The 17,477-nt window shown below is 41.6% G+C and overlaps 1 protein-coding gene across 3 annotated transcripts in view; it reads left to right on the top strand.

Moving 5' to 3' along the window:
* Window positions 1-7,236: 7,236 nt before the first annotated feature.
* The window catches only part of EYA2 (EYA transcriptional coactivator and phosphatase 2), a 102,271-nt gene continuing 92,030 nt past the window's right edge, over window positions 7,237-17,477 (top strand). For 2 of the 3 annotated variants that reach the window (XM_050907119.1, XM_050907121.1), the window contains exon 1: window positions 7,252-7,288. The gene's annotated coding sequence lies outside the window, so the exon portion shown is untranslated. Of the gene's footprint in view, window positions 7,289-17,477 lie in introns of all 3 variants that reach the window. The other variant, XM_050907118.1, reaches the window with a different exon arrangement.

The following is a 17,477-nucleotide window of genomic DNA, read 5'->3' on the forward strand; positions in this document are numbered from 1 at the left end:
TGACTAGATGTGAGTTTCTTAAATTTCACTCTATTTGCATAGCAGTTAGGAAAGAGCATTTATTCTTTTAACTTGGGGTGGATCTTTACAGCTTGTAATCATATGCATTCATTAAATGTAGTATAAGTTGCACTCTGGAAGCATACCTCCTTTGGTACTTTCCAGTTCTTCAGCATATAACATTCTGTCTTTTCATTAGTTTGTGAAACAAATTTAAAAGTCCAATGACTACTAATGATGGGAAAATAGCAAAATCCTCTTATGCATCTATTGTATTCTCAGTTTGTTTTAAAACATTTAAAAGTCATGTTTTGGAGCAATTTTTAAAATATTATGTTAAATTTTCTAATTAAAGTTTTGAGGCAGCCAGATTGACTCATCTGAACAGAGCAATTAGTTTGGCAGAATTGACTCATGGTCATTCTACCTGACAGCATTCCCTTTTGTGGGAATGTAACTCTTACTGTGAAAATGTTGTACTAAGCAAACCTTAGTTCCGCTCGTAAATCAGTTCGATGAAAGGTTTGAAAGCCTGTTTCTATGGTGTAGTTAAATTACATTGAAAGTACAACTGAATTTGTCCCTAGTTTTTCCATCAAATATAATGTGACTTAAAGAAAAGTTCGCTAGAGTACAGTTTAGAAAGCCAGATAAGATTTCTTGAACAAAAGTAGATACAATTTAGGTAAACACTCTCCAAGCTTAAATAACACACTGAAGCATTTGTCTTTGATTATCAATTTTAATGTATATAATAACGACACTTCATTCCCATGGGGACAGGCACGCTAAAAAAAGTTCCAGAGTGCTTGCATTCAGAGCCCTAAAATCAAACTCCTTGCAGTCAAAATCTGATGTAAAGTTGGAAGAAGGATGGCTTTTGATTCACATGTGAATGAACTTTCCAAATACTTGCTAATTCTACAAGATAAATTAAATGGAAGATTTCTGGAAGGCTACTAGTCAGCCACTTTGTACCAGCAGTGCTGCTGAGCTGCTGTCGCAGCAACAGCTGAGGGACTTTGATGCTCTTGCATCAAAAGCTAACCAGTGCCTAATTTGGAGCCCACCCAAAATTCAGCTTTTTTTGGCTTACTATAACATCACCTACCTGGAGGCAGATGCAACATTATAGGGGTACGAAGCAACTTCAGTGATGTCTCTGAATTACGTTTTGCCTCATGCACACTGCTCTAGTCATAAAGAAAGAGAGCCAAAAGTTGTAATTAATGAGTAGGTTTGCCAGTCTATGGAATTCATAAGTCTTCCCTGAGAAGGAAGCTGATATTTACAAAATACTTCACCTAAAGTGTAAAAAAAGGAAAAAAAAAAAGCTAACGATCCATGAGAAAACAACTGCACAAATACCTTCTGTTTTCCTTCACAGCCACGTGAGTGGACCATGTGTCTTCCTTTCAGGCCACAAATACATCCTATTTTCAAAGGGAATGTTCTTTTATTAAAAATTAATGCAAGTTTTCTTAATCTGACTTAAAATGCACATATTGATTAGAATTGAAAACTGACCACTTCCCAGCTCTGCTCTAGTGTCAAAACCCCACAATTGTGCACCTCCTCTCCACATAGATCAGTGTCCAAATTCTTCCTAGTGATTTTTTTTTTTATTACTGGTAATTGAAATAACATATCAAATCTTAACTTTAAAATATTGCTCTAGCTCCGTCTCAGGTCAGGTTTTCAAATCTCTCCTGCAGACCATCATTCCTTCCACCAGCAGAGCTGTGGCCATTTCCCATATTCAGAACAGGCTTCATAACTGCATGTGCCGAAGTGAGTCAGCAGGAAGCGTATATTTGCATATAATGTTTCATCTCAAGCTAAGAAGGCAGCACAACACGAGAATTTTGCTCTCCCATTATGTTATTAAAAGAGCTCTTAAAAAAAAAAACTCGTGGAAAGAAAAGATCAAAATGGTCACAAAACTTACTTTCCATTTTAATGTCTTTCCATGGAAACTAATTGTTATGCAGTTGTGCTCACAGGTGAAATTGGTTTTATTCCTATTGTTAGAGATGGCTGTATGCAGTAAAGAGTGGCAGCATCCCACCCTGCAACAAATCATAATTTTTTTGTCAATGGATGTATTATTTCTGAAATTTCATTGTCTTCATAGTACAAACCATTTTTCTGCTAAAGCACGAGGAAACAGGAAGGATGGAGTAGAGGGATCTTTTGTTTCTGCAGGAGAAATTCCAAGGAAAATAGTGGGAGGATATTTAAAAAAAAAAAAAAAAAGTAGTAAAAAATTCTGTTTTTTTTTTCATTTCAAGCCAGTAGTGGAAATTGATTAATGAAGCCCGTCTGTAGCTGGTACAAAGGGCCAAATCTTCAGTTAATATAAAATAGCAAGCTTCTACTTTTAAAAACCAGAAAGAGGAAGGGGACATAAAACTAAAAAACAAACAGGCATATTTGATCATTTAGTGGTGAAAAGATCAGGCACTCCTCAGTTGCAGGCTTTTATTTTTGTGCATTGTGTCAACGATTGGAAACCATATGTTTTAAGACCAGCTTCAATAGTATCAGTAGCTACAGTCCTCCTCTCAGATTACTTTTTACTGCCTGCCTAATTTTGAGCTTTAATAGCTAACATGCACTTTGTTTATCAGTTACAAATGTTCTGAATTTTGATGAAACAGGCTAAACAACACATATTGGTTTATCATCAGTACTAAAGACCCAACGAACAATGCGTTTAATGTTGTGGCCTGCGACTTTGCAAACAAGTAGTTCTTAGAAATAAGAATAATCTTAAAATTGATGGCTCTGGTTCTGAATGCTGAACGTGAGATGCTAGCACTGGGATCCTGACACAGCTCTTGTCATCCCTGGAAGAATCCATCCTACAAGGTGCTGAGCCTTTTGGCATCAAAAGTGCAACCAAGTATAACACCATTAAGTCCCCTCGGAGGGCACTCCTGTTAAATAGCCAGTCCCATATTAAGTGCTTTATTGCACTGAGGTCAGTCTGGTGATATTAAAAGTAAATATATGCTTAAAGTCTTTCCAGAATCAGACCCTTAGTACCTTGCAGGACTGAGCACTAATACATGAGATAGCTCTTTTTAAAGTAATTCTGTTTACTTGTACAACAAAGAAATTCAAAATAGTCTCTAGTTTGTGTTATTTATCCTCTAATTACTTGAGGACAGAGTACCTCTCCTCTGTTTTTAAAGCACTGCATAAATTAATGATGTTCTAACAGTAACAGCAGCAGCAATTCTGGGCATTTACCAGAGAGGAAGCAACCATTAGCCTTGAGAATGAAATTTCACTGCAGTCCACAAAATAATGTGTTAGGAAATATTATGGTTGCCAACTTTTGCAATTTTGTGGAAAGTCTTCTAAAATGTGAGGGTTGGGGTGTTCTGGGTTCAGCTGGGGGGTTTTTTTGCCGCAAAGCCCGAGCTCTGGCATCATGTGAAAACATGAAAATGTGAGATTCTCAGTTTTAATTTTAGAATACAAGTAAGTTGGACCCAGCATTGTGGTTGCAAAGAGAAATTGAAAACATGAACCCAAGGACCAGTGAACAATTAGTAAGAGCCTGAAATGCATTGCTTTTAAAATCTTACACTTTGTAAAGCAATTTCATGACACTCAGGGTCTGACTCGGGGTGTTCCTACACTTGAGGTTAACCATATTCTGTACCCCCATAAATCCTCTATACCCTTTTTGAGGGCTTCTCACCTTGGTTTGTACCAGAGGTTGGCATCACATCTTAATTGTCAGAAGGACACTAAAGTTAAATATTGGCTCATTTCTTGTTTTTAAAAATGGAACCAGTTGTTTGTACTGATGTAACTCCGTTCATTTTGACAATGAGGTGGACAGCAGAAACTGGAAATATTTCCTCAAGGGAAATACACTTTCCATAGTAACTAAACTTTGGTATCTAGCTCCTTGCCTCTTCAGAGGAGAGGCTGAGGTGTAGCTGGAGGCTCTCCCACACTATGGGATAAGCTCTCTGGATCCCAGGCTCTGGCAGAAAGCAGCTCCCCATGTGCCCTAAGGATAGGGTATGGGCTGGCTGCTCAGGTCCCCCGGGGTGCCCAAAGAAGGGGATCATTAGCTCCTCAATCTGTCTAGGACACTGTCACCCAGCCAGCTGATTGGGAGCATTTCCATTTGGTGAATATGTGGAGCTTTCTGCACTGTTTCGCTTTACTCTTTAAGTTTATGGTACATGGGAATAAGCACAGGGTAACAAGTCAGGCAAACCCCCTTCTAAACCTGGCTTGATCTTTGACAAAAAAAAAATAAAAATCCACCACTCTGAGAAATCCCTGGCATTATATGGTTGACGATGACCCAGCTTGATGAAACGGAGACTCTTATTGAGCCAGCTAGTAGGACTTGCTCCTACTCTCTCTTGTCTTGCAGCCTGGTACCCCATGCAGCTGTATGACCTGTGCCCCCCAACCCCTAGTCTCATCTATGGGGCAGAAATCATTTTGTTCCCTTGCCTTTCTAAATTGTTTTAAGATCTACAAGTCTTTTGCTGGATACTAACAATGATGAAAATACTTAAAATTCCTAATTGAAAAATATCCTTTATCTTCCTCTTTGTACCCTTTTCCCACTGTGCCCTTATCTACTTTTCTAAATATTGCATACAAAGTTTTTAGTAAATAGAAAGGATATTAGAGTAGACAAATAATGTTTACCCACCAGCTCAGGAAAGGTGTTTCTGGCACCAATTCACAACTTACAAAAATTACTTATACTGAAAGGCACAAGGAGTGTCTTTTTGTGTGCAGGATGCTGTACAAACAATGAGGTCGTGGTCTCTGACTGGCTTGCCATGGCATTACCACAAACAATACTAATTCTTAAATACCTGCCTGGCTTTAAGCACTTAAGTAAATAATTGTATTGATTGTTGTAGGACTATTCACATGCATAAAACTAAGCATATATTCAAATATGTTGTGAAATCAGGGGTCGAGTGAATTTTGCATGCAAGGCATTTTTAGATGATAAGTATATATGAACTTACTTGTTAAGACCAGCTTCAAAAGGAGCTAATGTGGCAATCAGTTTTTTGGGCAGGGTAGGGGGGGAAAGGAAAAGATTTTTTTTCAAGACGGATCTAAAGGCTTTCTTGTACTTCACAGACTCCTCACCAGAACCACGACTACAGGCAAGAAAGGCAGCGAGGAAGTCCCCCAAACCAGCGATCTCTCCAAGTTTAGTGTGAGAGCGGTGTAAACTCAGAACTGCAGATAATCCACGGGGAAATCAGGGGGTTAGTGCTGAGAACTGATGGGGAATAACAACTGAAAGAGCTTTGGTTTTTCTAGGCCGGCGGGAGGTAGCTCATGCTAGGAAGCCTGCCAGCTCCGAACTGATGCTGGGAGCTTTGTCTCCTTTGGATTATAGGAACACTCTTTGCAGTCGAACTGATCTGAGAGATTTTGATAGTAAAAACAGCTGTCTCGTTGCAATGATGTTTTTGTTCCATTGTCAAAATTTTGAGTTAAATCCATGAGTGGGCTGCAGCTTGTTCAAACCCTGAACTCAACACCCTTTGTGCTCCTTTGGCTTTTCCACTGCGGTTCATGGGATACCTCCTTCCTGAGGAAAGGGCTAGGTGTAATAAAAGCCGTCGGGGCGAGGACTTGCAGGTCTCCTCTGATGCCTCCCCAGTGCAGGAGAGACAGATCTGGAGAGCTGCAGTCTGCCTCAGACTGGTGAGAAGGGGGGAATAAAGAGGAAGAGCGGGGTGCGGAAATGAAACGCCCCAATGCCGCTGTGGCCGGGCTGCATCCCCAGCGAGCAGGTATGCCGGTGGGAAGGGGCAGCTGTGTGGTACCTGTGCCATGTGTGGGGACAAGGCCGGCACGGGCAAGGTGAAGCTGTGCGCATGGTGTACAGCACAAGGGGATGTGTGGAGGGTGCACGCAGTGGGAGGCCCCAGCCCCATCTCCCCAGCATGAGCCCTCCGAAGGTGCCTGTTGCCCCTCTCTCGGATGTGCGGAGAAGCAGATGACGTACCTGATAGAGGCGCCCATCACATCAGGCACGAGCAGAAGTCCCCCTCAAGGTGCACATGCCAGAGACTGCCTCCGATTTTGTGCTGACATGGCAGACGGGGCAGCACCTCTGTACAGCTACAAATCCATTCTGGTTCCCTTGAGGAGATCAGAGCTAGAAGCAAGATCACCTGAAGGGCTTTCACCCTCTGGGGAGCCAGCTGTGTGACGCTCTGTGCGTGTGAGTGCAGAGGGACTATTTCTGCAGGTCTGCAGGACCTACAGCTCTCTGGCACAGCGTGCATAAGAAAAACAGACGTCCACAAAAGCCATTAAGTTGATACTTAAAAATTGTCACTAGAGATCAGTAACACAAGGACTGTAGCGAGAATGATTATTTTCACGCAAGCAGAGCCTACAGATAAGGTGGTATTCAAGTGCCCAAGTTTTACACCACGAACCTCTTCTAAAAACTTGCAGCTAGATGTACATCGATAGCACCGACAAAGATAAAACTGTAGCTACGAAAGCAAAAAAGCGCGTTAGGAGAGTACCTGCTATCAGTGAGAACACCGACGGGCTTTTGTTAGGAAACGCGGGGGAGGCGGCCGGACAGCTCTCCCCCCAGCCGCAACGGCGGCGGTGGGTCGCGCGGGGCAGTTTGTGACAATAGCAGAGGGGCTGCCAGGGCGGCCCCGCGCTCCGGCCGGGCCCCGCGGCGTGCGGGAGCCGCGGGAGGCTCCTCCTCCGCCCCGGCACCGCGCCGCGGGCAGCGCAGCCGTGCGGGCGCTGGGACACCTCCGAGGGCGCACGCTGCGACACGCCGCGGCCCCACGCGTGCGGTAGGTGCGGCGCGGGCCGGCCACCCCCGACGGCGGGCAGCCCGGGGAAAGGCCCGCCGTGCTGCTGGGGGCCGGCGGTCCCGGTGACAGGCTGCCGTGGGGGGGGTGGGGGGGTGGAGGGGCCGGGTGTTCCGGCCTCGCCACCGGGGAAGCAACAGGTCAGATGGACCGATTAAAAATCCCGGCGCCGTCCCTCGTGCTGCGTGTGCCGGCGGACCGGCCGGGGCGCACCGCTCCGCTCCGCTCCGCACCCCCGCGCGGCCCGCAGGCTCTGGCGGGAGGCGCGGCGGGGAGGGGGGGTGGGCGCGCCTCGGGCGCAGCGCGGGGTGCGGAGCCGCCGCCCCGCTCCGCTCCCTTCCGCGGGCATGCGCGCCTGCCTCGCACATGCTCACTGCGCCCGCAGCGGGCGCGCACACTCCGCAGCGCTGCGGCTCCGCGCTGCACCTCCGGTGAGTATGGTGCAGGGGGGTACGACCGCGGAGCGGCTTCTCCCCGCGCCCGCGGAAGGGGCTGGCGGCAGCGGGCTCCCGAGCGGGGCTTTGCGTGCCCGCGGCTAGTCCGAAGTGTGAAACCGCCTCCGCGTGTCGCGCTCCGGGGGGGGCGCGGGGCAGGGCGCTGCCGCGGAGCGAGGCGCTCGCCCCGAAACCCGTCGGGGGACGGCGGCGTGGGGGGAGCGCGGTGCGCCGCCCTCCGCGGGCGCGGAGCGGCGCCGGGCGCGGTGCGGCGCCTGCCGTGGCGTGAAGCGCGGCAGCGCGCTGGGGTCCTGTCTGCGGAGTTGCGACCGAGAGGTAACCGAGGTAGTTAATTGATGCGCAGCGTAGCGTTTGATTTTTACCTTTGAACTTCGTTTAGTAATTATGTTAAAAACTGAAGCGTGCGTTTAAATAAAATGAGTTAATGCTCTTTTTTGCGCTTACTCCTATGAGGAAAACTTGTACTGTGATTTATGCAGTTTAAGTAAACTTTTTTGAGTGTTAAATTATGCTTGAGCCCGGTGAATGGCCTCTAAAGGAAATTATTCGTGGTATACAACTACTGTTTTTCAGACGTTTCAAATAGCGGTATATTCTGTTGTATAAAATTTTAATTATTAAAATAGATATGGTTAACCAATAAACAGTTTATTGGTCTACGTCAAATTTATTAACAGAAATTTTGTGCAGCGTACTATCAAATTCACACATCCCTTAGCGCCGGTAAACGCAACGGCAGGAATGGTTTATTGTTTAATCTTTCTCGTGGACTTTACTAATTTACTGAGAATTTCTTATCTCTGCAATGCCATCCATAGAAGGGTTTCCCTCCCAATATATTGAGAAAGCATGTCTAAGTTCTTTCTGCCTGTCTACATCTATGTGTATTAGGGCGGTCTGTTTGACAAAAGATGGCATATATTTAAACTAGTTGTTCTATGTCTAAGCTAATGCTTCTTAGATCGTTTCATACATTTAGTGTTGCATTGTTCTGTGTTACTTGTTGCTACATACAGGATAAATTCTTTCTCCTCATCCTTTTGACATAAATAAACCATTTCTGTTCTTAAAGCTGAATTTTTATTTCTACTTTGAAATTCAAGGCATCATGTGGCCTCAAATGTTACACATGCAAGTAGGAAAGACTTGCAGTACAAATGCCTTGAAAATAATCAGTGCTCATAGCTGTGGAAACATTCCAGAAACTTTTTAAGTATGTTTTGAAAATTCACTTGAAATGGCACAGCAGCTGATAACTTAATTATTCTAACTTACATCTCTTAAAAAAAAAAAATCTTAATGTGTGATACAAAATTAAATTGTGAAGTTATTGCATCAAATTGTCCACGCAATTCTCGTGCCTCTTCTACTCCCCCACCAACAGGTCAAAACATTTGGCTAAATAACAAGCGGTGTACTCTTTTGGTTTTAGGCTCATCGATTTGTTTTGCTTTGCTTTGTTTAGCCCGCTCCCTCACCTCATTTTCTTTTAAAATGCTACACAGGGACTTGATTCCCATGACTCACTAATCTTATCACCATTATTTGGTTGAAATGTTTGAAATGGGCTCCTGTTTCAAATATCTCACAACCTTAGCAGTCTTAAGTTTCATTAGAAAAGCTTCATTAGGGAGAAATAAAAATGTTGCTAATTCCCCCTCCAACAATAAGTCCCATATTCAACTACACGATGTGTGCGGATACGCCTTGATTATACAAAAGAATTAAACTCAGGTATTCATATGAAGAACTTGATCTCAGAATATCACTTAAAGAATCTTGTATGTTGCTGTGTTGTTGTGCTTAGCTGGTTGATATGCTAGATTTTTCTAAAAATGTAATAATTTAACTGTTAATTCTGCAAAAATTAGTTGCATGTTTAACTTCAAGCCTGTAAGGCATCGTACTGAAGTCGGTGTGGCTGTATTTGTATGTCAGTGTGTATATGTACACACTGCTGACAAAGAAAACAATTAAAGAAGTTAGTAATTTTCTGCTGTCTTCCCAGCTGTTATTTATGATGTGTAGCAGTAAAACAACTATTCTGAAATCAGCTAGAATTCTCTTCAGTAAGATTTGTTTCTTCTGTGCCAAAGTTTGCAGTAACCAGATGGTTTTAAGGTGTCTTCAACTGGAGAACAAGCAAGAACAGTGCTGAAGACTAATTATTCCTTGCAGTAAATTCCTTCTGCAATAAATTCACAGGTTGTTAGACTTAATCTGTGGAAATGATTGTTAAGATTACTTGTGCAGTGAAAAATGCTTTTAAAATTTTGTGAAAACTAGCAGAAGTTCTTAGAAGGCTAAGAAAATATTTTTGAATTAATTTTGCCTGGCTGGGGTAACTTTTATTAGAGACGAACTGTTAAATGAAGTTGCAAATTCAAATCCTTTTCATAAACCATGGAACGCTGCAGTTTTAATACGAAGATTTTAAATATATCCCGTAAGTGGAGGGGTCATTTGGTAGATCAAGCAGGGAAATCTTGTACTGCCGTTCCCAATGTATAGTTACCGTATGCATGTGTATTATTGACAGCAATAGCAATATAAACTTGATCACTACATGGTGTAGTCTCCTGGACTAACAATCAGGTTCTTTTCATTAAGTTTCACATTGTACTACACAGGACAGAAAAATAGTTATACCAAGAAGGAACAAAAAATATGTTCAGAGCTATAAACAATGGCATATACAAAAGTAGAGCCATTCAGGTTTTAGATACATCTTCCTTTTCAGTGGCTTAATTTAGTAAAAAGTACAAGATTTTTTTTTTTGAGTGTATATCTACTAAAAAAAAAAGTATAACTACTCAAACCTCTTGGCATAATATTGACTTTGATATGAACAGGTAGAACTCAGCAAATCTCTCTCCCTCCCTTTTCTACTGAAAAGCCAGAAAGATCATCCTGGTTGGGACTGTTTGTTAAGAGGTCTCATCAGAAAACAATTGTTCATGGCAGTCTAATTCTTGAAACAATACTTCATCTTTATTTGCAGATCTTAACTCAAGTAATGATGTTTAACAAACACCTTGTTTTAATCAGGTGAGGATAAGCCCCTCAATTAGGATGCAAATAATTGCTCATCTCGGTTGGGTCATTTGGGGCCTGGAGGTGTTGCCATTTGCAGGTAGATTTGGTGCTACCAGAGTATTGAAGCAGGAGGGAGGAGAAAGCGGGCATAAGGATTTAGGACTCTGCAGTCATCTTGCAAAATATTTTTTGATCATGGCATACAAAACCCAATCCGATTCCCTTCTTCGGCAAGCTGTTCAGTTGGTCTTGATTTACAGCTGCAAGAAGTGTGAGAGGAAAATTGGATCCAAAATAGTGGTCACTCCATAGATGGTTCCAGTGAGTGTGTCACAGTGAATACTTAATTAAAAATGGTCAAACCTCTTCTCACTCAGTCTTTCTACTTGGGCTTTAATTACGTATTTGAATTATTTTAAAGGTGTGTAAAAAGAGAGGAGAAAGATTACATGGGCATAATCCTTCCCATTTAAAATTATTTGTCTGCAGCTGCTTAAGTCCTAGCATTAGAAGTCACATATAAACATGTTTATTTAACAGCAGCGTTATCTGTTAGATTGTACATGGTTCATTAACATGGAGAGAATACTTTTTGTTTAATAGTGTGTGGGAGCTGCCAGAGGTCAGAAGAGGTTGTTTGCCTGAAGTCGAGATGGCATCTTGGCTTTGCTCTCATTCTGTTTGTCACCTCTGCTGTGTCTGGGAAATACTTCATTAGTGCCGTGCTAAGGTATTTTCCCTCGTGTTTATGTACAGAGGCTCTGTGGAAAGCCAGAAGTCTGCTGCAGGGTTGCGGTAAGGTTTATGGGGAATTTTAAGGAAAGTTTGTTGTAATTTGTGGAGGATTGTTTTAGTTGGGGTTTGATTAGAAAAAGCGGCTTGGAAAGGGAGGAGCAGCAGGGGAGAGGGGAGCCCAGGACGTTGTTGTGGTGCCCGCAAAGTGCACGGCTGTAAATCGTGGTATTTTACGGCATCGGGGAGGTGGGGGTCCAGTGGCTTGGGAAATTCAGAGCGTTTTGTGTGCCAGTGAATAATGTTTTGTTGGTGTGGCTGGGTCACAGTTGGACTCAAAACAGCTGTACCTGGTGGTGACGCAGAGCTGAGGCTCAAGAGGAGAGATGGCACCTCTGTCTGCAGGGGACGGAGTAGGAACAGGCCCTTCTGTCTCGACAAAGCTTGTGGGGTGCTGTCCGCTCTTTCTCCTGTTGAGTAGAAACATGCTTGGATATATGAAACTGTATCAGGGACACTGGAAATACCTTGTATAGAAGTAATCACGGCCTCAGGTTTGAAAAGTTGAAAATATTAAAATGTTTTAATATGATTTATGTATACAAGCTAATAGCCATGCACTGCACAGAGCATTGAGGGAGAGATGTGCACACACACACAATTTCATTTTTTATTTGAGCTTCTTGAAGATGTTTCTGAATGTTTCCAACAAGTCAGTGAATTTTTCCAGCCCGATTTCCATGGTGCAGGCTATTTAGGCTTTTTTTGCCTTGGAGGGAGAAGATAATTTAGATTTCCGTTAGAAAAAAATAGCAAATTGACTTCATGATTTCTATCAAGCAAGGACCCCTGGTAGATAATAACCAAAAGGCACTGAATAAAATGAGCATTATTGTAGAGATCAAAGGGGCTGTGGAAGATGCAATGTGAATGAAGCATACCGCAAATGTGCAGTTTTTAAAATCATAACAGTAAAAATAGAAGGGATTTTAAAAAAGTAAACTGAACTTCTGTGTTGATTATAAGTTGTAACTGAAGGACACTGAGGGCCTGGATATTGTTTTAAAAAAGCCAGCAAAACAGCTATTTCTAAAAAATAGTAGGTTCCCTCAGAAGGGTAGAGAGAACAAAAATAAGTGTTACGTTGGGGGGGAATGTCTGGTGTAGGTTTTTTTTTCTTTGAATTCTTTTCAACAAGTACTTAGTCTGTTCTGTATTTTTAAGAAATTATGTGGACAGCAATTTTGTTTCTTTACCAAGGCAGTGAAAACACCAAGAATCCTTTTTATAATTTGGAAAGAATGTCAAAAGAATGAAGTAGTTAAACCTAAGTGTATTAGATCATACGCCTTAAATGCATAAATAAGCATAACTGCAATCACAGAAACCAATGTTAAAACCACCAGGAAAACTCACCCACAAACCGTAATGACTTAAAGGGAATGACCTCAGCCATTGTGAAATTTGTGCCTATTTGTTGACTGACATTTTTTTGTAGAAGCAGAGTGTGTGTTTCGTTGGGGTGTGGGATTGTGTTGTTTGAAAGACTATTGGGGGTTTTTTTTGTTGTTGCTGCCAGGTTTGAATACAAAGAGTGAGAATGGGATTGAGGCCGGGAGAGCCTGGATATGATTTGGGCCTTAGCAATTTGAAAAGCAGGTGAAGGGTTTGTTATTGATGGACAGAGACTGGTAGAAATTGATTGAAGTTTGTTTTTCAGATGTTAGAAACTTCCTTGATGATAGCCCATTTCGAACTTATTCCCAGCTGGTTTCCTCTTAAGGAAATGAAGGTTTAAAGTATTTGGTTACAAACCTGAGATTTCTTCACGTCCGTGTCTTTGCGCGAGTGCTGCATGAAATGCCGGTGTCATTCGTCTCCCCTCTGCTTTTTGGAGAGGAAATTGATGCATGGTAGAACCTCAACTTGCCTTTGCTGCAACATCACTTAATAATTCAGGGAAATGGAAGTCTTGAATTATTTCAACAATAATAGACTTCTTTGGGAATGTTTTTAAATAAACCAGTGCTACAGACTGCAAGCCTGGCCAGAGAGGAGTTACTCTGCAGACGAGGTTTCTCTCTGCTGCCTGTTCCTGGCAGTGGTCTCCTACTTTTCTGGGTTGCAGTAATTAAAGAAGGTCCAGATTTAATTGCCCCTTCTTAGATGTGCAGAAGGGTTTAAGAAAATGGATAATTTTATGCTCTTTGGTGCCTAACTCTAGGTGTTCAGTCTCGTGGTGCAGAAATTCTCATTTGCTATCCTTGCTTCTGAGAAGGAAAACAGCCCAGCTAAATAAATAAATAAAATCCTAAATAAAAAGAACTATTTAATACTAGTCAGCCCAGATAGTAACTAGTTAACCTACAGAGAGTTGACGCCTCTCTCTATGCTGGAAAGGGCAGACTTTGCAGAGAAACTCAACCAGAGTAGGAGAGCTCCGTACTTCCAAACAAAGACAAGGGAACGTGGGGAAAATTTCTTAAACTCAGCAAATGCCTTAAAAACTGGAAATGCCTCTAGGATTACTCAGGCACCCACAAGAAACAGTGAGGGGAAAGTGGGGCAGGCATCTGAATTTTTTTTGTTTTTTAAATAGGTTGAGTAAGCAAAGCAATCTGCGGGCCCCAGTTATTTACAACTTAGACTGCGCACCATGCAGAGAGGCTCATCAGCTGTCTTAAAGGCAAGTTTTGCATCTATTGCAAATTGTGTCTTTTGATGACACATTTGATTCAGCTTTTTGCTGTGTAATTGTCCTACAGCTACTTTGAAATAACTTTGATCAGTTTTGAATATAGATCTGTATCACCAGTTTTGATTCCCCTTGCAACAGCTCTTCTGTGCTAAATTACCATCTTTAGAGTTTAATTGTAACTATCTGACAATTCTTTGATTGTAAGTCAAGTCGAAATGTATTTACAAAGTACTTTCAGTAAATGTTGACAATGAGTACTTCAGTTTTGTAAACTGCAAATTTATTATTTTTTCCCATTTCTGTGGCTGAAACAACTCAAAATCTTGTTTAGAATTGAGCAATACTTTTTATTTGAAAAAGAGAGATTGTTTTTCCACCCTTTAACAAACTGAAAAGCACTATTTTTATGAAACATGACACTTTTATAAGTAAAACATTTGACTGTTATATTGGCTGTGTCCAAATTTTCCCTTTTTTTAATAGGCTAACTTTATTTTTTGTATTTATAAAAGCATGGTTTTTGCTAGCTTACGCTTGGTAAGTGCTACGCTGATACTACTCCTCTCCACTGAGATAGAGTTAGGAGTGAGTCAGCCTTAATGCTTGTAGCAAAATAAATAAATTTTCTCCTTCCTTGTGTTTAACTGTGGATAAATATATTAGATCCAGTCCTGAAGCCACTGCAGTTCCCAATCGTTTCACTCAAATAAGGGTTGGCCCCTTATTGAGAGGGAGCAGTTTTAAATCTTCTGTACTTGTTGCACAAGTGCATTTAAAAAAATTACAAAAAAGCACATTGTAACCGCTGTCAATACAAGTCCAATTGACTTCTTCAGTGCCTGAGCCTTGCAAAACGGGAGTGGGAATCGCTGTCTTTCTGTGCTATCCGTGCTCATAGGCCTAATTTGCAACTTGGCAAAGGTTTTCAGCAGCAGTTAGCAAAAGCTAACAAATCCAGATCGGGTGGGAAGCCAGTACAGGTCCCTGAGAGGGAGGTACCACAGTCCCTGCGGTAGCCGTGGATGTAACCTCCTGCACTGAAAGACCTTTGCAGTGATATGACTTGGTACTTGATATAACATCTCTTCTGACCTAATACTCTTAGGTGTGTTGGAAGAGTTACGTGTGTAGCAGGAAAATAAGGCAGGCACCAGTTTTCTTTTTATTATTGAAATAAAATTGTCAAGATCCTCATTCTGTTTAGCCTTGGTAGCCTGTTGTGTAAATATCTCCTTCAGAGGAGTCTTGTTTTTAATAAAATTCAGTTCTCTCTGAATAAGAGGCAAGCTTAGGTCTCTGACCTAAAATACGTAATCGTTCAGCAATGCTGTAAATGTGTGTAACCCTGTACAAGGCAATGTAAGATACCTTCTGTATGAAAACTTTGACAGACCTTTGCTGTCCCTCCTTAAAATGACTTTGCCCTCTTCAGTATCTCTGCACCTGAAAATTTTAAGTTGTGGTTCGAAAGAAGGCATATTCTGCCCATTACGTATGATTTAATTTTGTTTGTTTGGCAACCGTCCTTCCTGTTCACTGCAGCAGATGAATACAATTTGGGGAAGAAACATGGATGGAGAGGAGGACTAGGGAAGCAAACTGAGTCTTCTATAAAATATTTGAGATCTAGCAAAACTTCTGGGCTAGATTAGTTTTGAAACACCACTTATGCCCCCCTGCAAAGTAGGGGTGGGGGGGTGGAGACAAATGCTTCATTTGGAATGGAAAGTAATAGAGGATGCTGCTGCTAAAAGTCAGATGCATTGACGTTGGAGCCTGGTGCTTTCCTTCTTAAAGCCCAGTGTTTCTCTTCCCCAGTCCCCTCTGCCACGAATCAGGATTATTCAATCACAACAGCGGTTTAACCGTATCTGTGGTGGAGTGGGTTGGTTGCTTAATGATGCACAGAAGCATTGTGCCCTGGTTTAGGACAGGAAGTGGAAAATGAATATTGTTTTGAACTTGAACTTTGTGAGCAGACAGAAAGTAATTATCGGAGCTGGAACTCCCTCGGGAGAAGCGGGGGAGTGATGCACTGTGCTTGTAAGAAGCACTGTGGGATCTTAAATATCTAGTACTGTTTAACGCCTTGGTTTTACATTTCTGCTTTTTAATTGATCTTCTGCTCCTCATTTTTTCCTTGGCAAATAGAGGAAGAAACAATTGCATGTAGACTTCATGTACTGTATTGATTGATAGACACCCTGCTGCCCTCCCTTTGCTGGTGGAGCAGGACTCTTAAATTTCTGTCTTGGTCCTGGTGTTACTTTCAGTTGTAAAACGAACTCTTTCACTGCTGGGTTACTTAATGGACCTATTATAACATGGAAAATTGACTTAATTGATGATTAAGAGCACATAATTGTATGTGAAACCATTTAATCAGAAGCTGTAAGCCTCTTGTGTAGTATTTAGTATTAGTTATAAACTGTAGAGGTTCATCTGTCTTATAAAGTAGAAAACCCCACTGAAATGACACAAAGTCTGCATAGTTGTGAAGTTAACATTTTGAGTATCAACTTTTTTAATAACATATTACTATTAAAATATTAATGACCAGTTTCTAGAAAAAAAACCCAACCAAACCCCCAAAAAAGCAAAGCTCTGCCTTCACTGAATGTTTTGCTGTATTTCAATGGCCTGTGACTTCAGTAAACTACCGAAGTTTTTTGGGGTGTTTTTTGCTCTACTTTGGCTGCTACTTCAACAAAGTTCTTCAACAAAGAATAGTTAGTGCAAGACTTCACCTTTTCTTACAGACTGTGTGGTATCTTCTGTAGATTTTTAAAATACTGTTCCCTATTAAGTTAGATAATTAAACACAGAAGGGAAAAGATTTTTTGCTAACTTTTTGAAGGTGATACTTCTACCTGTGGTAGGTGCATGCTTGTTTTTTTTTCTCAGAAAGGAGTAATTCCTTGTTTTAAAAATAACAGTTAAAATGTAAATTACATTAATTTTCAAAGTAAAATTAAATACATGTTCTTTATGATAATGTCTCCCTGATCAAGTTCACGAGACTATTTTAATCTTACATTAACAGAGTTGTGGGATTCTTTATTTGTGGTGAAGTTTTAAAGGTAGTAAAGTTAAGTCACTTTAAAAGAAAATTGTGTGATGATTTATTGTAGTGGAGTAGGTGAAATTCCTCTAGAGATTTTAATATCTTCCACCTGGTATAGAAATGAAAAGAAAATATTCTTTAGCTGGTGACTAATTTGTCACTAATACCCAAGGGTTCCTTCATTACAATGCAAAGATGTCAGTTTTAAGAGAAACGTACAGGGAAAAAACTGAGTGCAGCTTCCTGTTGCAGACACTTAGAAAAAGGAGAAAAATAAAGGTCTGGAAAGCAGCCGAAGCAGTGTGAAGGAAGGCTCTAAAGCTATCAATCAGGGCAAAATGGCTGGGGAAGGATTTTACCTGCAGGCTTCAGTGGAATTCATTAGGACATGTTTGAGGAGGAAAGTCACTCGATATGACTCCAGAGGAGGAGCTCTGACATGCAGTAATACCCAGCCTGATGCTCAGTTCTCCTCCAAACTGCACGTACTGCATCCTGGTAATTGTTTGAGGAGGAACTGTATTGTTAAAAAAAGTCACACTCTGCTTACTGATGGCTTTTATACTTTATCACAATGTTAAATGAATTGAGTCCAAGACTTATAGTTCAGATGAAAATGCTGCTAGAGAATACCT

Source organism: Gymnogyps californianus, chromosome 17 (genome assembly GCF_018139145.2).
Source record: "Gymnogyps californianus isolate 813 chromosome 17, ASM1813914v2, whole genome shotgun sequence".
In the NCBI taxonomy this organism is placed as follows: domain Eukaryota; kingdom Metazoa; phylum Chordata; class Aves; order Accipitriformes; family Cathartidae; genus Gymnogyps; species Gymnogyps californianus.